General features: G+C 45.1%; 1 protein-coding gene across 2 annotated transcripts in view; it reads left to right on the forward strand.

Annotated features, from left to right (window-relative positions):
* Window positions 1–9017: 9017 nt before the first annotated feature.
* AKT3 (AKT serine/threonine kinase 3) overlaps window positions 9018–22204 on the forward strand; it is a 161998-nt gene continuing 148811 nt past the window's right edge. Inside the window, exon 1 of one of the 2 annotated variants that reach the window (XM_055810983.1) lies at window positions 9018–9175. The gene's annotated coding sequence lies outside the window, so the exon portion shown is untranslated. Of the gene's footprint in view, window positions 9176–9353; window positions 9493–22204 lie in introns of those variants that run through there. The other variant, XM_055810982.1, reaches the window with a different exon arrangement.

The following is a 22204-nucleotide window of genomic DNA, read 5'->3' on the forward strand; positions in this document are numbered from 1 at the left end:
AACTAAAAAACATTCCTGCACTATCTTTATGTCCATCTGCCTCCCTGCCTGTCCTTTCTCTTCCAATAACATTTAATCGATGTTCCCTCTTCCAAACAAGTTTTGAAGGGAGGTGAAAGCCTCAGACAGAGTAAATTCCTCAAATTTGCATGAAAACTGGCCACTGAGCGGAGGACCTCCCTACTGTTAGTGTTTTCTATATGGCAAAGACTGAAATATTGACTGGAGGAAGGACAGGGGTCTTGGGCATGCGGGGAGGACTGAGGGTGTTCTTGCAGAGGTGACATTTTAGGGGTCTGCAAGACGGCTGGAGTCAAGAAGTGTCTAAAGGACAGATTTAATCTATAAAGAACCCCAGCTTCTTCAGTTTCACTACTCATAGGACATCTTACTTTTGGGTTTTATTTGTCTGTGTTTAACAGCCAATATTTCTCTCCAGATCACTATAGGGGGCTCAAAGGAAAAAGGCCAAACTGGTCACAAGCTCACGTTTTGGGACCAGAAAAGATTACTGGAGTGCTGAGTTAGTGCAAACCTCAGCACTTTCCTAATTTCTTGATCAAGACCATCATTTCAGGTGAGCTGAAGAAGGGTATTTAATTGTGATCTAAAGTAACAGAGAACCTAGCACACATTGCTTAAATTGTTCCAATTTAATATTGTTCCAAAATGTGATACTCCTCATGCTAAAGCTATATGTCTGTTTTGAGTTTGTCTGCTCTCAGTTTTCACTCACCAGATCTTCCCAAAGATCCAGAAAAAGGGCCTTTGACCTTTATATGTTGGAGTACAGAGGACTCCATAGAGGACTCAAATTACTCTGCCATAATTTCTTACACAGAAGAGATGTTTTACATGGTGCAAAATATTAATTCTTCCTTTCTTAAAGAGATCAGACCATGATCTTTCACTATAAAGTAAGACTTCAACACCAGATAATTAATATTTAAATTCTTTCTAATTCTCTCGGCAGCTTTTAAAATGCAAGCACTGGCTGGCCAGAGTATTCTAGTACTGCTTTAATTGATATGGTAGTAACCCGTTTATCTAAAATTATTAAAATTAATACTTCAAGTTTACTAGCTTTAATTCACCCCTAGCAGCTTATTGTGTTACTTTCATTTCAGTCCAGATGTCACGTAACTAAATACGTTGTATTCTCGTGGCCTCGGTGTAGATCCCCTGTTAAGGACATATTTAAATGATTTCAAAATTCCTTGCAGTTATTTTGGATAAGAAAATTAGTTTCCGAAAGGAGCTGAAGACCGGTTCTATGAAGACGACATACTGACAGCTCACTAAAAAGTTTGCCCTGGAATCGTCTGTAATAATAGCTTTTTCTTGGTTTACAAGATGGATAGATTATAGAATGAGGCAAGTTATGAATTCCTTACAATAGTAATAAGAATTCTTATCTGTTGTTCTGAAAGGGGAATTGTTGAGGGTTTTTTAACATAACAAACAACCAATAATGTGTTTGACAGAAGGAACAGTCACAGAGATAACATAAAACTCTGAATTCTCACCACTAAATCCAAACCTCTACCTGAAGGAAGATATCGCCAAATGCGTATGGACACATACGTAACAAAACAGGATGCAAAAATCACATGTGGAATTTCATGGTGCCTCCTGGAGCACAGCAACACCATGGTAGAGGAGCTGCTTTGGGGCCACCTTGAACCAACGAGATGCATTCTCCGAGTTCACTCACAATTTTCAAAGTCCGCTAAATTCAAAGTCAGCAGGGATCAGCCCTTTGCAAACAACAGACGAGGTTTCAAAATTTACCCCTTAGCTTTAGCAAGCGAAGGTCTTGTTTTCCTAGTGCTATTTTGTTTTCTCTCTACTTCCCACTTTGTAAAATGTTATTTTATCATATTTCCCCCTTGATTCTTTTTTCCATGTCTGTGATATAAATTCCATAGTTTCTGTTGGGTGGAGTTCTGCTGTCGTTGAAGTGCTGTTCCGTTTATAAAACTGCTACAAAAATTAAATCTGAAATAAATTAATTATTTGCCTGCTGCTTAAATCTAATAGACAAGCTACTCTACAATACTGCATTTTAATGTATCGAAGGAGAATTCATCATTTTAATGTTAACCTGAAATAAATTAACACGTGAAAACCTAGCTGTTTAGAATGACAATGACTTTAAAAACAATAAAGGAGATATTTCAATCATTACATTTTTCATGCTAATGGGCTTAAAACAATTCAGGGGGAGGGGACAATTTTGTGACAAAAGGTTCAATCCTTCCCATGGTTGTGTATATGCCATTCTCACAGGAGTCAAGGAAATAATCTTGACCCAAGAGTGTCAACAGGAAGTCAGAGGATTAATTAGCTAGGAAAACAAAAGCACATTCTTACAAGAAGAAAATTTCAGAGATAGAATTGTTAAGGATAGTACTTAGGACATGAAGATTCTGACCGTCTTTTCCAGAAACTACACAACGTTCTGGTTTCAGACATTATAATCTCAACCACCATTTTATAACATTTACCTAAAGTTTATTTTAAGAGAAGGCTTGTTTTTAACAATCATCTTAAATCCTAGTAAACTGAAGAATTAATTAGCAAGCATGAAGGATCAGCAAACTAATGCTTTAGTCTGTTAAACCATCTGCTCAGGAGCACCCTGTTCAAATCTTGGCATTAGGAGAGGATGGATGAATACTTTTGTCTCTTGCACTTAGCTCCGACTTGCCATTCTTTGCTAACGCGCATCTTTTTGTTTCCATCAGCTCACGGTAAACAAAGTGCTAAAGAGGCCGGTAATTGATCAGTTTTCTGTTATCGTCAAGTTTTACTAAACAGATTGCTAACAAATTTGGCAGAAAAATCTTACTATAGCCATTCCTCTTGTTTCATACCAGATTCCTGCGTGCAATAGGTACGTGTGACAAAACAGATTCACCGTTCTCTTTCATTAGCTTTGCCTCCTACAAAGCAGACCTGCATCCAGTTAAACCAGCACAACTAGTGTAAGGTACTGGAATTCTTCAAGGCAATCTGTCCTTCAGTTCTGAAGACGATTAATTAATGATCCGTTAATATTTTAGTACCTCGTTATAGTTCACTATTAACAAGAACATACTTATCAGATCTGAGGAGGTCCTTGTTATTGCAACCCCAATCTGTCTTCGTTTTCTAAACTTTCATGCAAATTCTTTGATTTCATGTCACAGCTTAGTTTCTAGAAAACGCAGGTACTTTCTGACACGTAATGGATCAAGGGCAGCATTTGGCAATGAGGGCAGCCAACAGCCTTGTCTGGTGGAATGCTTTTATTGTTGATGCTAAAACGATTTCCTCCCACTTCAGCTGCTCTCTTACGGATTGGAAAGATGGAGACCTATCTCAGGTACAAATGGGGTGATTGGTACAGTAGGGAAGCCGTCCGGCAGGTCACACTGGAAAGCCTGCCTGGTAGCAAGGGGCATGGGGAGGTGCGCCAAGGGGCACGCTCAAAGGGTAAGGTGCACCACACCACGGATAACCCAAGTATATGCCAAAGATGGAAGAATGTTCCAAATAACGGCAAAGGTTTGGGATAGACCTGGCAATAGATGGCTCGCCCTCCCTCCACCAGCAGTCAGCTTTCTCCTCAGCTGTTTCTTTCCAGCTTTCCAGGCAGCTGTGATACCCTCAGGACCACATGGGGAAAATTTCCCTGGTCACAAAATCTCCAAAGAGAAGAAATTTGTTCAAAATTCTATCCCTTTCTCCATCAGGCTTTATCCTCCTTGATTTTGCTCATGCATTACCGACTTGATCCTCCTAACTAGCCTCAACTGGCATTTTCTCATTGACTTCAATTAAGTGAGACCAGGACACAGATAAGGTTCTGTGTGAGAAATCACTGTATGCTGGTAATTGCAGAATTTTATTCAAAGACATATTTTATCTGTGTTGATGAAATTAAAATAGGATAGGAAAAAGAGGGAGAAAAAATCTCAGGCAGAAAGGATGGCATTTTAATTTTTTTTCGGGTTGCATCTGTAGTAGATTGACCTCCCTCAGATAAATCTGTGCACCATGGAAACTATTTTCTCACCAAGGAAAAATTTCCAAGTTCAGCTGAAGGCCTATACATCAAGTTAAGCATATAGCTAAACTGTGCAACTGTGTAATCTTGCTGCCCTCTTCCCATCCTTCCCTCCCATTGTTTGTCATCCTTACTGTCATATCTAGTTTCAAAGCAGGCTAAGGTCACTGGGGGTAGGGCACGTGCCTTCCTCTGCGTTTGTAGGGCTCCCGTGCATGGGAGTATGGGAAAGAAGGGGAAGGAAACCCCTTTTTTAGATCTTTGGAGGATAAATAATAAAGCAATAATAACATGCTGTAAAATAAATGCTATCAACTGATATTTACACAGTCTTTTATCTAAAGTCTCTACTGTGTTCAGCATAATTATAGTGCTGCTCAGCAAAATATAGGTGGACAGAATAATAATTCCTTTATTGCTATCTTGCTTTACCGCATATTCAGATAGCCTACAGCCTGCGGGTCTCAAATAATAATAATAATAATAATAATAATAATAATAATAATAATAATAACATCATGAGCCTATGTGTTAATACTTTCTGTAAGCACTGATGAGCTGTGACCATCTGCAGAAAGGTGAAATTTCTGTGTCCAGACAATTTTTACAACGTATGTAGGAGCGACCCAGCAATGAGGGTCAGCCCAGCCAGCCACCGACAGCTGTGCTGAAGCAGTTGCATGGGACTGGTGGCGTGTACAGCAAAATACAGCCTGCGGAGGCGAAATCTGGAGTCCAAGTCATTTTTTTCTCAACTCTTTATATATTAGAAATAAATAAATGACACTAAATAACTTTTTACCCGAATGCATCACAGATATCCAGGGACATGGAGTGGGATGCTGCCCTCTGAGGCAGCTTCCGAGGCAGAAATACCAAAAAATCAACTAAGACTCAAAGAGAGTAAAGAAAAAGGGGAAAGAAAATAAAGCAATGAAATTATTTAGAAGTGAATGTGACTTCTAAATATGGAAGAAATGGGAAAAAAAAAACAACCCACACCAAAAAAAGAAAAGCCCTGTAAAATCCAACTGACCACAAGTTAAGTTCTGTTTCCCCCCAGCACCCACTGGATTGCAACATCTCCTGCTCACATTTTTCCTACATGTCTTATCTGAACTCTGCAGCTTTACAATGAGCTTTTTCTTGCTGGGAGGAATCCAATTGTCACAAGAGATGACTACAATTGGCATGGCAGTGGCTGAAGCCCTGAAGTGTCTCTGTGTCCCTGAAGTCCCTATGACAGTGCAGAGAACCCAGAGTCACATGCTCACCCCTTGTAGTAGCTGAACTTAAACTCACTAACGGACGAGTTTCAGCTTTTGAAGAGGTGTACACGCATGTAACACTCCAGCCACAACTTTTGCAGGCAACACCTTAACTTCACTATAACAAAATGTGTAATATATATTTTAAGCATCACTTTATGCAAAGCAAATTTCGTTGCTCTTCTGTCACTTTCCACCGATATTTGTGTGTGCTTTTCAAAGAATAACAAGGCAGACACTAATAGGGACATTAAAACCAGAGATTGTCATCTGACCTACTGTTCTTTTTTTGTTTAGTTGGGGTTTTTTTTCTAAATTACTACACTTCCAAGTTTTTTGGGTTTTTTTTGGTTTTTTTTTTTTTCCCTAAAAAAAGCATTCTTACGTGGAAGCCAGTTTATTAGCTGACATGAGGAACGAGGAAAGAAATTAAACTGGAGGCGATGTAATCTGTAGAGGCAGAGAGAACCGGTGTTCTGCAGGCAGAATCTTCTCTTCTATTTAACTATTTATTTTCAGGATGTATACAGAGATTTATACCTGATGAGACCCTATCACTCTCCTAGCAATAACACTTAACATAAACACGTTAAGTGAAACAAGAGGTACTTTCTTGTTTTGTTTTTTTTGCCTCAGGATGGACACAATTTATAGAGATTATCTGCAGGTTTTCCCTTTGGTTTCTGCTGAAATTATGGTTACCACTGATCATATAAAAGTTTATCAACCCTCTTGGCAGTGCCAGTATAGATGGGTTATATTTGGTTTGTTTCACGATTCTGTGTTTGGAGTGCGTAATGTCAGAGGTTCCCATTTTCTCCTGAATTTACATGCGGTCCTATTGTCATTCTCACGTGAACTGCAACACTTTCTTCATTAGCATATGCTGTTAATATGTTCATGAAATTAATGTCACATTGTAATTAATCTGAAAATGATGTCATTTCTGCAGGACCTACAACCTCATTATGTTCACAGTATGTACATCACAGCCATGTTATTTCTGAAAGGGGTTTGCCTCTGTTTGGTTATTAATGAAGGGGCCATTTCTGCCCAATTTACAGGGATTAACTCTTTACAAGAAATTGTTCCGAAGCCTTGAAGTAAGACACTGAGCAGCAAAAGTACTATATGCTTTAAGAAAAGAGAGAAAAATTGTTGCACAGTAGCATTTATTTATACAGCACATTTAATAATTCATACAAAAAAAAAAAAAAAGATGGGTTAGCTTCAGCACACTGAGGGCAATATATAAGGCTGAGCGGGATCAAAAACTTAGGAGTAGCTAGTAACTATGAATTTCCAAACAGAGCAATGGTATTTGATTTCTAAAGAGTAAGATGATGACGAACCTGATTTTAAAGTCATGCTGAGAAAAAAAAAAAAAAAAAAATTGCCCATGAATAGTTGTCCTTGCTGTACAGGTAAGTCAAAATTAATCAAGTATTGCTAAAAAATACCTGTTTAGTCTCCAGATCAGTAGGACGGATTTCAGCCCACTGTTTCATTTGCAGCAATTTATAACAAAATAAAAATATAGAAGGCTATCTTTCCTTGTAGGTAAATGTTATCCTCTCTAATAAAAACATTTTTATCACGGTGCAATTTTTTTTTTTTTAGATGTTAAACAAATGTGCTTTTCTGTCAGCATTTCCAGGGCGATTTACACCAATGATCTATTTACAAATGTAAGCAAAGTTACTGTCATCTTAAAAGAAGTATCTCATAGGCGGCTTTTGAAAATTAGGAGGAATAAACCGGGATGATCAACCTCACAACCCTACTTTCCTAATAAGAAATCCGCGATGGTTCGTGGCGGGGATTAACTTATAGCAGGAGTGCAACGTCAGTTCCCGATATTGACTGATATCAAATACCACGACTTTCCGTGGGCCCGGATTTCACGCTCAGCATTTGGCATTCGCGTGGTTGACTGGCAGCCTGTCAGCTCCTGCCCGTGCAGGCTGCCGGCTGCCTCGGGTCCTGGGTCCTCCGCAGGAACTGCAGCCGGCGGAAGGCACGTTTCAAGAACTACACCTTTAGTTTCTCAGGAGCGGCACAGCAACGGCGATGAAAGGAGGCATTAGTGAATAAACGTATTTTAATAATTGATACCATGGCTCTCTGTAAATATTGATAGCTGATAAGATACTTTAGTCAAGGGTTTCTGAGAAAGAGGAAGATGGAATGGTAAATACTGGGAAAGGAAGTCATGCTTGGCAAGGTCCTTTGTAACTTCTTTTGCAAAAAGATGCATTAATCAAATACATAATAAATACTGCTTTTCCTTGGGATTAGGGGGGATGGAGAGCTCGGGCTGCAGCCTGCCAGTAAGAGCAGCGTGGCAAACAAACTTCATAGTTCTGGGAGGAAAGGCGTATTTATGAATGGGATTACTGGTGTGGTTGCCTGCCGCAGCAGGGAAAGGATTCACTGCCCCCGGAGGCAACTTCCCAGCCCTGTGCCAACTCGTATGACTATTGAGATCCTCTCTCGAAGCCCTGTAGCGGCACAGGGAAAAGGAGAACTGATGTTTCAGATGGTTGTGGAGGAAGGTGGGACACGAAAGGAAGGCAAACAAAAAGACCAAACAACTCCACAACAAATGGGGGGGGGGGGGGGGGGATACATCCTAAAGAAATATTTTTTTGGTTTGCTTTGTTTTTTAAACGCAATTTTGACGCATGCCTTCGCGTCCATGGGTAGCATCAAACCCGCGCCGATGGAAGGGCGCACATAGCTGTGTTTCAGGCGATCAGAAATACCCGTTCCCCCCTTGCAGTAACAGGTTCCGACACGAAGCCAGCACCAACCGCGTGCCGCAGAGATGCGTCCCCGCAGCACATTAAGCTGCGTGTGTCGTTCGAGCCGCCAACGCCAGCAAACACGTGCGCCAAACCCCTGGAAGCACGGAGACCCGGCTAACTCCTCCACAAAGCAGAGGGCCCCCGGCCCGCGGCCCCCGGGGGGCTGTAGCCGCAGCCGCCTGCAGGCCCGGGGGTCCCAGCCAGCGCTGCCAGGGCAGCCGAGCACCGCGCTCAGCACCCTGCAGTGCTGACCCCCGTTAGGTTTCTACACCGCGGCCACGGGAGGTGTCGGGGTTGAACGGTGCGTGACCTGTCGGGATAACGGGAAGCCCGCGTGTCGTTCGGGCACTGTTGAGGCCGGCGCATCCCCCCGATCGCTTGGCGGAGGGATGAATCCCAGCCCCCTCCGCCGTGACCCGCGGTTTTGTACCGGCAGGTGGGTGGGTGGGTTTGCGGAGCCGCTGCGGTGCCGAGGCGGGAGCGGGAGTGCGGGAAGGCGAGAACAAAGGACACGGAGCCCGGGCCGCCGTGACGAGGAGCCGCGCAGCGCCGGGCGGGCAGCGGGGGGCCCGGGGGGCCCAGCATCCCCGTCCCAGCCGGGAGCAGGACCCGGCGGCCGCCCGGCCTCAGGCTGGAGGGAAGCGCCGTGCGCGGCGGTGCCGGCGGGCGCCTCTGCCCGCATCCATCCTCCCGCTGCCCGCCGGCGGCCGGGACACGCCGCCCCGCTCGGCTCCCGCTGCCGCCCTGCCTGCCCGCCGGGCGGGCTGCCTCGCCTCGCCTCCCCCGCTCCCCCCTCACCTCAGCCGCCCCCCTCTGTCTGGCTCCCCCCGCTCTGTCTGGCGGCCCCCCCCCTTCCCCGTCCGTCCCCCCCCCGTCCCCGCCGCGCTTCTCGCGAGAGCTGGGGATGCCGCCGCCGCCGCCGCCGCCGCCGCCGCGGAGGGGGAGACACTCGGGGGGAGCCAGTGACGTCGGGAGTTTTCCTGAAAGTCAATAACGAGCCCGGCGGAGGCGGCGGGAGGAGCCGAGAGCGGGGCCCGGGCGGCTCCGGGGTGAGTGCGCCGGGGGGAGCCGCCGCCGCCGCCCTCCTGACCCCGCGCATCGATGCTGCGGCCGCGCTGCCCGCCCGGGCGCCTCCCTGCGTAGCGGGGCGCGCAGCTCCATGTAGCCGCCGCCGCCCGCCAGCGCCCTGGGGCCGGAGCCGCCTCCTCCCGCCCCCGCGGAGACACCGGCCGCCAGGGACCGCCGAGACCGGCGGGGGGACAGGGGAGGAGGCAGCGGCGCCCTCCCTCCCCTTCTCCCCCCGGAGCCGCCGCCGCCGCCGCCCTCGGGCTCCGCAGCAGCGCCCGCGGCGCCGCCGCCTCTGCAGGTACGGGGCGGGAGGGGCCGGGCGGCGGCGGGCGCTGGGGCGGCGGCGCCGGGGGCGGCGGGGAGCGCGGCGGGGGGCGCCCGTGGCCTAGCGCTGCCGGCGGGGAGGGGTGCGGGGATGGGGGGGGGGGTCGCCCTCCCGGCGGCGCGGGGCTGAGGTGGGAAGGGTGGGGCGGGGGGGAGGTTATGTAACGCGGGGGGGGGGGCGCACCCGGGGGCGCTGCTTGCGCGGGGCCGGCGGTTCCCACGCGGCGGCGGCGGCCCCTCCCCGCCCCCCCCCCCCCCCCCCCCCCCCGATCCCTGTCCGTCCGTGAGGCGGGTGCGGGGTTTATCCGCTGGGAACTTGCGAGTGTGGGGGGTGCGGGGGTCGTGTGTCCCCCCCCGCGCTGGGAGCAGGCCGCTGGTGGCAGCGCCTCGCTCAAGTGATGCTGCTGCTGCTGCTGCTGCTGCCGCCGGCGGCGGCTCTGGCTGCAAGTAAACAAACCGCCCCCCCCGGCTCCCCGCCCGCCCCGGCCATCATGGAGGCCGCGGCCCACATGTAAAAGTTGATGCGCAGGCGGCTGCTGGGGCCGACCGGCCGCTTCACCCCGGGGCGGTGGGGTCTGTCCCGGGGGTGGGGCGGGGGGACACACACGGGGAGAGGGGCCGGGGCCGGGTCAGCGCAGCGCCGCCCAGCACAAAGTTGCCGGATCGCCCCGTTATATATTGTAGTTTCGATGCAGATGATGGTGATGTCGGGAGCGGTGAGGGCTCGGGGCTGCTGGGTGGCTCTGCGGGAGCACAGAGTTTACTTCTGGATGGGAATGGAAGAGGCGCGAAACACCCAGGGCTGCTCCTGTCGCCTTCCCCCGTGGCGCACTATCCAAAGGGTGTATGTAAAATTAATAACATTATATTGTCTTACAGCTGAAAAGGAATAAACAACTTCATCTCCCTTGACCTTTATTCTAAATTCTTCTCCTGAATGTCATTCTTAGTTGACTCCTCTGTATCTATATCACCTCATTGTTTTTATGAAACACCTCTCAGGCTTGATTCGCTTCTAAGGGTTGTTACGGGACTCAGGATGCGCCCGATACCTGCGCCACCACCTTTTTTCACTTCTGAAGACACTCACAGCAGTGTCTTCTGCTGATGTTTGCTTAAGCTTTGCCAAAACTTTGCTGGTAGGCAAACGTGGCCCCCCTGTTTTGCGTACAGAGGTCTTTATTTCTCAAAGCAAAACCAGCATGCAAATAAGTAAATAAGTAGACCTACGCTTCCGACAAGTTGCACTTTAAGCGTGATCTCTTCCTTCTGCCAGCTTCTGTGTAGGCCAGTTCTGGCTCTTCTGCACTGGAACATGGGAAGAGTAGCCATGAGCTAGGGAAGGAGGCTTAGTTTGACTTTTAAAGTAAGCATACTACTTAAGAAGATTGTGTTTGTAGGACTGTTTGTTTTTTTTTACAGGAGCCTTTAAGTTGACCCCAATATCTTTAACTGGATTGGATTGCTAATTATAGTCCATGTGGATATATTTTGGTTGGATGTAACGAGCAAGTCAAGTTCACATAGGACCAAAGAAAAACTTCAGAGATAAGAAAAAGTCTCTGTTTCCTAGAAGGCTACACATAATAATTAGAGTAACTCCTTTTTTTGCTCCTAAGTGCATGGTGTGTGCTTATATATGTGTAATATTAATGAGACTGTCTTGTTCTGGACAGTTTATTCTATGGTCTATTCCTGCTTACCCTAACTAGGTTTGAATGAATTTGGTAGTCTCCTTAGCTTCCTAAATAGGTTCATAGAAAGCAATATTTCAGCATCTTACTACCTCATTTGTTTGGCGCTTGGGGGGAAGATGATGTGTAGTTAAGCAAAATGCTGTGGCTCTGTGGGAAGTCAATGTGAATTTTTAGTTTTTATGTTGCCCCAGTTGAAGTAGATGCAGTTTTAAGGGTTGGATGGCATAAATGTGCACTAGGAAATGTTGAGTTTCTGATGCTGTAACAAATGCTTTGTGAAAAGGGAAATAGTTTGGTGAGGTTTTTTTCCAAGCTTAACCCAAAAACACTTGCTAGAGCTTTGCTATTGTTTGTAACCCAAGCTTCTGTTTGCAAGATGTTACCAGGGTCCATGACTTCCGACTACAGTTTGAAGCAGCATGTGTCTAAAGTTTGTATAATAACTGAAAGAACCTTCAGACTACTTGGAATTTGTCTAGCGCTGATTGATTGAGTGTTCTTTCACTGTCTGGGTGCACATTTTCCCAATTTAGAGACCTACTGAATAATCATTGCTATACCCAAGAAGCATTATTTGCTTGGAAACTCGAAATACTCAACTGGATTGACACCATGACTGTAGTGGTTTGTGTTAAACAACATGTTTGAAATATCTTTGCTGTTCTTAGTATGAAGAAGATACAGTTTCTTAGAACCGTGTTTGGTTATAGTTCATTTTGGGCCGGTAGTGCCAGAGGGGAGGTAGACTTGGTGACAGGCTAGCCCAGCTTCAGCTTTGCAACAGGTGACCCTATATTCTTTGGCATCTTTCATGGCTTGTGTGTACTACTAATTTTAATTGACACTGGAGAGTGGAAGGACGTTGAAGTACACTGGGTGAAAATTTTGTTGTGCCATACTTCCATTTTGACACGGATAATGCATAAATGAATTGATGGCTTTAAAAGTAATGCACTGTACTGCAACTGTATGTTTTGTAGGTATGCTAGTTGGCTGTATACCAAAAGCCCTCTGTTCTCTTTTTTCCCCAACTAATAAAGTAAACATTCTGTTCAAAACATGCAGTACTCCCTTTGCAAACAGCAGTAACAGTTTCAAAAGGAGGGGAACAGTTAAACGCCCGCACCCACGACTTGCATTCAAAATTAAAATGTTGCTTTTATTTTCGGTGTTCGTGTTATATTTGCAACCTGCTTACTGTTTGAAGTACTGTCTTCTGTAGGAAAAGATGGCCAACTTCAGTGCCCTTCCAAATTGTTCTAGAAGTTTAATTCGTATCATCTCGAATTCTCATTCTGTTAGGATATGCCTAATCAGAGTGCTGTGGAGGGGGCAGGGGATACTTCGTAGCACAGCCAGGGAGTTCTGCACTGCTTGTGAGGAAAGGTGTGTTTTCAGTGAGCATCCCTCTTGCCATCCAGCACCTTTTCCTCTGGGTTGTTCAAAAGAGGCTTCCCCACCATCGCAGGGTCTCCTTGGTAAATGTGTTGCACTAGTTGCTCTTTTTTGCAACAAGTTAGTGTGGTGTAGCAAAGATTATTTTCTAAAGATAAGTTACAGAGTAAATGGAAAAGGTGATTCAAAGTGTTTTTAAAAAATAATCTGTTAAAGCCAGAGAAAAAAACAACCCCCCAAAACCCAAACAACCTTGAGTGTGAAAGCTAACTTTTCAGTGTTTTTACACAGTGTAAAAAGTAATCTTTAAAGTTTTACTTTGTACTTTCATCTTGACTAATTGTAAGGACAACATTCCGGGCTACCCATATGAAGAGAAGAATTTATAAATGAAGCTTATTTAGACAGGTCACTGATACATACTGATGGAAGGACTGCAGAACATGCAAGGGTGTAGTAGTTGGTTATTTGGCATTTTGTCCTTGTTCCATAGCTCTAGATCAACGTTAGGTATGGGCATTTGGGTAGCTTTGAGGCATGCCATGCATTTCAAGCAGATTCTTTTTGTTATTATTTAAAGGTGGTGTTCAGGTGTAGTAGGAAGCTGTGGTGAAGTTAATACTTCCAAAAAAATCTCCCCCGGTATTCAATATCATTACTGTCCCTGGAGAGTATGTGTTTTTGGCATGTATATATGAAGATGCTTATTTTTGGTCACTTCAAATGTTTCTTTGATTTTTGGTGCTATTTGTATCAACGCTTATTACGTTTTGATTAAGTATTCTAATATACATTCAGTCCATCTTGACCAATCCTCTCTTTCCACATGTTTTGATCTGAGTGTCTAGGTGTGAGTCATCCTGGTCAAATATAGCATTAAGAACAAATTGTTGCCCTGTGATATTCCCCCCCCCCCCCCCCCCCCCCCCCCCCCCCCCAAATATCCTGACTAAAGAACAGTAGTAACTTTTAAATTCCCTCAAGAATGCAAGTGGGACCTCAGTATTTCATAGGCATGTCGGAATGACCTCTCAGCATGGTTTGTCAGACTTCCCCGCATTTGTCCACGTGGTGAAGTTCTTTTGAGTGCCTCCTGTAGCAGGAGTGAAGATGAAGAGCCTGCTTCAGCTTGGCTCAGGTCGTTGAAGGCCTCACCGCTGTCTTTCTGTAGTGTGGAGTGACAGTGCCCAACAGTCACAAACTTCAGGTTTAGCTGAAACAGCTGATTTAGCACCACAGTTAATATAGCATTTCTCAGCTGAGTCCCAGAAATCTTGCAAAAAAATTTCTACCAACACAGGTAATTTTTTTTCCCTAAGCATTTAGTGTGCTTCTTGAGATATGTGATCGGTGCAGCCTGCCCTTGAGAATTTATTAAAATTAATACATCTTTTTCTAAATGTGTTGATGTACTTCGAGGCAGAGAGTTGAAAGTTGTATGTGTGAGTTTCACATAATCTGGCTTTTCATATAACATTTGCCAAAGGCCTTTATCTGATGGGCTCTGCGTCTAGCCTTCGACGTGTGTCAGCAATAGTATACCTTTGAAAAAGGCACGGTCTTCATGTAAGGGAGTTCCTTCTGTCCTTAGGAAATCCAGATCTCGAGTGGGTGGGAAGAATGCTTTTTGAAGGTGAACAAGCAGATCCAAAGGTTTTGGGTTAGAAGTTGATTGCATTCTAGCCATAATGCAGTGTCAGATTTTTTGACAGTTCATAGGTTCAGCAATATCTGATTGCCTTGTAGGAAGGAATCACAAAGCTCGTTCCTATTGTTGCGAGGCAATTCAGAATCTAATTTGTTCAATATCCAGGAAATAAATAAACCCTCCTGTAAGAATTTAAGAGAGAGCTACTTGGCAGACATGTCATTGAACTTTTCCGATCTTTTATATTAATAGTTTGAGAACACATTTTTATCGCAGTACTTCCCTTTTGCTGTTACTCATAGCACTTCACAGATTTCTGGTTTCTATTATCTTCAACAGTGTGCTCGGTGTTTTATACGTACAATACGATGTTGTGCTGCAGAAAAGTTACTGTCATACAAATGATTAAATATATAAGCTTAATGAAACTTGATCTTGTGTCTCTTGAAGACACCTTTTAAAATCTCTTATCTCAGAATGAATAGGATTTTCGAGGTTCTTTGCACGTTTGAAAATTAGATTACCTTTTTCGGAGTAGTGTAGACATAGAAAGTAAATTTTAGTTTGTTTTAAAAATATGGAACTTGGGTTTAATTTCGCTTGGTTGTTTGAGTCATTACTAAAATATTTTTTCATAGGGCGAAGGAGCTTTGTCTTAAAAAGGCAAGAATTAGTATTCCTACATTAATCCCCAGCAAGTTAAAGTTATTACGTGTATTTTGAAGTGTTGAGTGGAATGCCATAATTATAATAGTTGTGATACTCAGCTAGTCCTTGGTTTGAGTTCCTTTAAGTCTCAAAACTCTCCCGAGTTTGTTTTCTCAGTAACTTTTTTTGATGTGTAACTTTAGCCCTCCCTTCACCTTTTCTACTTTAAATGTACTCTGGTTGAATTTCAGACCTATACTCTTAATACATTTTATCACTCTGCTGCTGCCAGATTTTTGATTATTTTTTTGTGTGATTGGGGGAAGGGGGATGGGGACAGAAAGGATTTAAAGCATTTTTGTCAATAAAGGCCACGCAAAACAATGGGTTGTTAATGTTTCACATGGGATTCTAAAGAAACAATTTAGTTACATTTAGAAACTTCCTTTATACCTCGGTAAACAAAGGCAAGGGTGGCTTTGTTCACCTTACTTTAATTATACCTTTGTCCCTTAAAATAACTTGCTTTGTCATTATAATAGGAAAAAAATACAGAGTGATGGTTTCTTTCCTGATAAACTTACTTAGTTGCAGAATCTAAGTAAAACATCTAACTTGTATATTAATATTTCAGCGTGCCTGTAGTCTCCCAGCTAGGCTTATCTGAGCATATATTAGTTATGTGCAGCTTTTTGATATACTGAAAGTGAAAATAGAACACTGAAAATATTAAGGCACAAAGCATACACGTAAGTGTGCTTTAAAAAGAGCTGTTCATCTTTTCCGAAGTATGTTGTTTTTCCTTACCACAAGGTGTAGGCAGTGCCATTTTCCTGTTATCCCCCTCATTATTCCAAGTCAAGGGCTCTGAAATAGTTGTTAGGAACAAAATTCTGATACTGATATTCTTACAGACATTGAGGCTTTTGGTACGAAATATAGTTTAAAAAATACAATGCCTATCGTGGAGATATTTTGGGATTATTTATTTTTGTTTTAAAAGTTTGTAAAGTATGAACATTTCTACTAGGAAAGTATTTGGGGATGTCTTTAAGTGTCTTAATTGTGTGTAGATAAAGATTAACATTTTATAAATTCAGGATTTATTGTCTTTTAATAACCCTGTTTCTTTGATTTCTTTGTCTTGTCAAACCAGTTTATGTGGTGTTTTGTATTTTTTTTTGTTTTGCCCCCTTTTTTTTAAAAAAAATTGACTCTAATAAGTTGGACAAATACTATCTGTCTGCAGGTTCCTTTTTCTTAATTTAAGCAGTGATAGTATTTAAATCAGTCAGTCCTCCTGAGACCATAAAAAGGGACATAATCCATTCTGCTGTGTTTGAAGTATAACCAGAATTCTAGAACAGGTAGTTTGTAAAAGCCTGTATAAATACTCTATACTTTTTAGATAAAGCACTCAACTGAATGTGATTCTTCCATTAGTGATACTTGCTAATTTTATCTAGTAGGTTTTGTAGGAACCTCTGTTCTTCAACATTGTCTTTTGTGTAATTTTTGATGATGTGCAATATATCCTCTAATTGTTTGACCAGACTTTTAGATAATGACTTTGGTAGGGGAAGAGGATATGCATGAGTTTTTCATATAAATAAAACTTGGATCACAGCTTCCAATCCTAAAGACAACTCTGTTTTTAGTTTAGAGCCGTACCTTTTGAATTCCTTGCTCTGTGATTGCAGCTGGTGCTGGAGACAGTTACAGCCTGTTTGGTTCTCCTGGAGAATTCAAAGTCAAATTTGAGAAAACTTCTTAAGAGCTTGATCTGTTATGAAAAAAAAAGCCCCCAGAGCACTGGAAAACAAAAGTCTGTGTGATGGAAGCCGCTAGATGACTGGGAGCTGCTTTTTTTTTTTTTTTTTTTTTTTTTTTTTTTGTAGTGTGTGTTTTCTGTGTGCATGCACAAAATTCTTCAGTTACCTTTCTGAGAAATAAGGAGATACAGAGATGATGAGATTTGGCTCTGCTTACGATGAGGACCAAAGAATCTCAGTGAGTCAGACAAAGGGAATCAGAAAGATTGGCTTGCTGTTGTTTTTTTTTCCTCCCAAAACATATTATTAAACAGATGATTGCTTGGAAAAAGGGTAAATGGTAGTTCCCTCATACATTAAAAGAATAAGGTTGGATGAATCACGAAGTTGATAATGCCACAAGAAGTTACAGGGATTGTCTCTGGAAGTGCTGAAACGGATCCTGTTGGTATTCTCTCTGGTAACTTGAGTTGGTAAATGTGAGAGTATCTGTTTTTTCTCAGCTCCAAAATTGTTGAAAGTAGGAGCCTGTGTTTATGAAAGTTCTTACAACAGAGACCTGAATCATACAATTTACACTGAATTTATGGGCACTGTCTTCTTTACTCAGCTGTCTCTTGTCACGGGGGAAATGGGAGGATGCCCAGATTCCAAGGGAGTGTTGTCTGTTCTTATGAATCTTGATGATTATTCACTTACACTTACTGGTTGTTTGTTAAGTGTAGACCTGAACCGCTGTTTTCAGTCCTTCTGCTTGGAAGGGATTTCCTTCCTTCTCTCCATCCACTGGCTCGGTGGAGGTACCTCACTGCTGTGATGGGCCTGAGAGCATCCTTTAATGTAAAAATACAGCTTGAGGAAAAGGTGTCTTCCTACTGAATGGTCTGTTGCTTTTTTTAATGGTTGCTCTTACAGTTTCCATGTGGTAGCATCATGAAGGGAGCTGGTTCTTCTCTATATTGCTGTTATTCTGGCAGTTCAGGGTGAAAACTGAAAAGGTGTTGGCTACTTTTCACCATGGCTTGGGAAAACTGAGGCTTGGTGGGGGGGGCTGGAACTCTGTTGCAGGTAATAGCTTCTGCTTAATCTTTGTTCATAAAGATGCCTTTGCGACCTATACAGCTGGGAACTTCGAGGTGTAATACTAGCTCTTCAGAAGTGTGCTGAAGCGTTTCCTCTAACGCTATAGAAGTGGCTTAAGAGCGTTCCAAAGCAGAAAGGAGAAGTTTTACTATTTTTTGCCAGAAAAAATACAGGTGTCTTCTTCACATGACTGACTGCGATGGAGTAAATTTTTACACCCGCACCATGAAGCGTGCAAGCAATTGGTTCTTGCATGTATTATGCATATACGTGACTATCTGATACTGTCTGCAGGATCCACACAATGTACTGTTGGAAGCATATCTTCCAAGTTCTGTTTGATAACGTTGGGGGAAAAAAAAACAATCCAACCTGTTCTGCAGTTGCTGGAATGTATATAAAAACAAGTCAAGTCTTTCCCTGTAGGAAGCAGCTGGAAGGCAAAATATTTTCACTTCTTACACGTTTTGTCCCTGTTTCTTTGGGTTTATCTTATAGGAATAAGGGAAACTGTAAAAATTCCTATATACCAACCACTGAAACTTGAAGCGCATTAGGAGGGCAGAGTTGATTGCTAACAAATATTTAAGTTCTGTGCCAGCTGTGCAGAGTAAACATTTCTGTAGCTTTTCTTAAAATAGTTGAACTGTAGATGAAATGCTATTTTCATGTGAGAGTTCTTGTTCCACGCGTTTCAGGCAACTCCTTTATGTCTGTAGACAATCCTTTATTACATCTTCAGAGAAGAAGGTTTCTGTGGGACTGTTTTTCACTAAGGTCAGTTTTGGTCATGGTAAAGTAATTCTCAAAAATCTGCTCTTTTAGAGCTTTGCTGAGTGACTTTCAGAGTAAAGGAATACAGCTTTTAGAAAGCCTCAAAGGAATTTAATAAGGGATAATTCTACAGATGCTTACAAGTGGCTTCTTGAAAGTGTAGTGTGAATGTGTAACCTTTATTTTCATTAGTCTTTAAATCCTTTGATTTATCTCCTTCAGCTTGACTTTTAATTACCCATTAAGGGAGCCATCAATATAACCACACAACTGTTGATAATTCTACTTAAGTTGTTCCTGGTAATATTGTGAAGCTAAACTGGAGATAATTCTGGAGGCGAGTACCAGAAGGCCAGCCACCTTGGGGGTGTGCATGGCTAGGGTGGATCCTCTTGCACCCCTCCTGAGAAACCTGCATGCTCAGTTACCTCTCTGAAATGCCCGTCCACCAGCGCCCGCAGCACGGGGAATAAGCAGGAAGATCTGGAGATCTGTGTGTGGTCGCAGGGCTGTGATCTCATTAAAGTTACAGAGACATGGTGGGACAGCTCGCGTGGCTGGAATGCTGTTGTGGATGGCTGTGTACTTTTTAGAAAAGACAGGTCAGCGTGGACAGGTGGTGGAGTTGCTTTCTATATGTGAGGGAGCAACCGGCACATATCGGGCTTTCCCTAGGGGTGGATGCAGAATGAGTCGACAGTTTATGGGTAAAACTGAGGGGCAGGTCGACGTGGGGGACACGGTTGTGGGTGTTTGTTACAGGCCACCTGATCAGGATGAGGGAGTCGATGAGACCTTCTAAAGGCAATTGGAGGTAACCTCACAGTCACAGGCCCTGGTTTTCATGGGGGACGTTGACCATCCTGATACCTGCTAAAAAGACAACACAGCTAGGCACATGCGGGCCCCGATGTTCCTGCAGAGAACTGATGATAGCATTTTGGTGTAGGTGGTGGAGGACCCAACAAGGCGAGGTGTGCCACTGGACCTTGTACTCTTAAAGAAGGACTGCTTGGGGATGTGAAGGCTGGGGGCAGCCTTATCTGCAGTGACCATGAGATGGTGGAGTTCAGGATCCTGTGTGGGGGAAGCAGGGCAATAAGTAGGATTGCAACCCTGGGCTTCAGGAGAGCTAACTCTGGCCTCTTCAAGGGCCTTCTTGGAGGAGGCCCATGGGTTAGGGCTCTAGAAGGCAGGGGAGTCCAACCAAGAGAGCTGGCTAATACTCAAGCATCACTTCCTCCGAGCTCAAGATCGGTGCATCCCCATGAGTAAGAAATCAAGCAAAGGGGGCAGGAGGCCTGCATGGATGAGCAGGAGCTTCTGGCAAAACTCAGACAGAAGAAGGGAGTTTATGGGACATGGAAAAAGAGACAGGCCACTCAGGAAGAACATAGGAGTGTTGTCAGAACATGCAAGGGGGTGGTAAGGAAGGCTAAGATCCATCTGGCGTTAAATCTGGTGAGGGAGGGCAAGGACAAGAAGGGCTTCTTCAAGTACATCAGTAGGAAAAGGATGACTATGGAAAATATGGGCTTGCTGCTGAATGAGGTGGGTGCCCTTGTGACGACGGATACAGGGAAGGTGGAGTTACTGAACAACACCTTTACTTTGGTCCTTGCTGCCATGGCCAATCCTCTGGTTTCCCAGACCCTGGAGGCAAGAGAGGAGTCTGGAGAAAGGAACACTTCCCCCTGGTCTAGGAGGTTCGGGTTAGAGGTCACTTCAGCAAACCTGACACCATAAATCCACGGGCCCCAATGGGATGCACCCCCGAGTGCTGAGGGAACGGGCAGATGTTTTTGCCGAGACACCCTCCATCATCTTTGAAAGATCATGGAGAACAAGACAGGTGCCTGTGGACTGGAGGGAAGCCGGTGTCAATGCAAGCTTCAAAAAGGGCAAGAAGGAGGACCCAGGAAACTACAGGCTGGTCAGCCTCCCCAGCATCCCTGGAAAGGTGATGGAACAGCTCATCCTGGAGGTCATCTCTAAGCATGTGGAGGAAAAGAAGGTCATCAGGAAGAGTTAACATGGATTCACCAAGAGGAAACCATGCTGGACCAACCTAAAAGCCTTCTATGATGGCAGGACTGGTTGGGCAGATGAGGGGAGAGCAGTGGATGGTGCCTACCCTGACCTCAGCAAGGCTCTTGACACTGTCTCCCATAACATCCTCGTAGGTAAGCTCAGGCAGCGTGGGCTGGATGAGGGGACAGCGAGGTGGACTGAGACCGGGCTGAAGGGCAGAGCCCGGAGGGTTGTGACCAGTGGCGCAGGGTCCAGCTGGAGGCCTGTGGCCCACAGTGTTCCCCAGGGGTCAGTGCTGGGTCCGGTCCTGTTCAACTTGCCCATCAGTGACCGGGACGCGGGGACAGAGCGTGCCCTCAGCACGTGGGCAGGTGACACGAAGCCGGGGGGAGTGGCCGATACACCCGAAGGCTGCGCCGCCCTTCAGCGAGGCCTGGGCAGGCTGGAGAGCTGGCGGAGAGGAACCTCGTGGGGTTCAGCACAGGCAAGAGCAGGGTCCTGCCCCTGGGGAGGAGCAGCCCCACGCACCGGTACGGGCTGGGGCTGACCTGCTGGGGGGCAGCTCTGCGGAGGGGACCTGGGGGTTCTGGTGGGCAGCAAGTTGCCCGTGAGCCAGCAGTGAGCCCTGGTGGCCAAGGGGCCAGCGGGACCCCGGGGTGCGTGAGGGGGAGCGTGGCCAGCAGGGGCAGGGAGGTGATCCTGCCCCTCGGCTCTGCCCTGGGGAGGCCGCACCTGGGGCGCCGTGTCCAGGGCTGGGCTCCCCAGGTCAAGGGAGACTGGGAACTGCTGGGCAGGGTCCGGCGGAGGGCTACGGAGGTGATGAGGGGACTGGAGCATCTGCCTCATGAGGAGAGGCTGAGGGAGCTGCGCCTGTTCAGCCTGGAGAAGAGAAGACTTGGAGGGGATCCTACTAACGTCTACAATCTCTCAAGGCCAAGAGGATGGGGCCAGGCTCTTTTCAGTGGTGCCCAGCAACAGGACCGGGGGCAATGGGCACAAACTGCAGCACAAGAATTTCCATCTGAATATGAGGGAAAACTTCATCCTGAGTATGCCAGAGTGCTGGTGCAGGTTGCCCAGGGAGGCTGTGCAGTCTCCTTCTCTGGAGACATTCAGAACCCACCTGGATGTGGCTCTGTGCAACTTGCTTTAGGTGAACCTGCTTTAGCAGGGGTTTGGACTAGGTTATGATCTCCAGAGTTCCCTTCCAACCTTGACCATTCTGTTATTCTGTGATAATTCAGTTAATTTTGTCACCATTTTTATCTGATTTTTGTGTTTTGGGGGTTTTAATGACAGTTCAGTAAAGTAGTACACGCAGTGGGTGGGATGCAGTCCTACAGACATACACTTGAGATTGTTGGGACACTGGCTGACATGAAAATTCGTCGTAGATCAGATTTTGGTTGAATAGTACTAATTTAATTGTAATCAGTGGGTAAATAGGGAGCTTTAAGCATAAATCCATTCATTAAAACTGGGTGTCTACTGAAATCACAGACTTCATGATCAATATGCAGGCAGACAAGATTATTGCTGCTTAGTACAGAAGTTCCTTTCTTATAGCTTAGTCTCGGCCAACAACAATAAATTGTTGCACTTCTCATAAGCACACACCAAAATGGGAAAGTACATTAA

Source organism: Falco peregrinus, chromosome 7 (assembly GCF_023634155.1).
Source record: "Falco peregrinus isolate bFalPer1 chromosome 7, bFalPer1.pri, whole genome shotgun sequence".
Taxonomy (NCBI): Eukaryota; Metazoa; Chordata; class Aves; order Falconiformes; family Falconidae; genus Falco; species Falco peregrinus.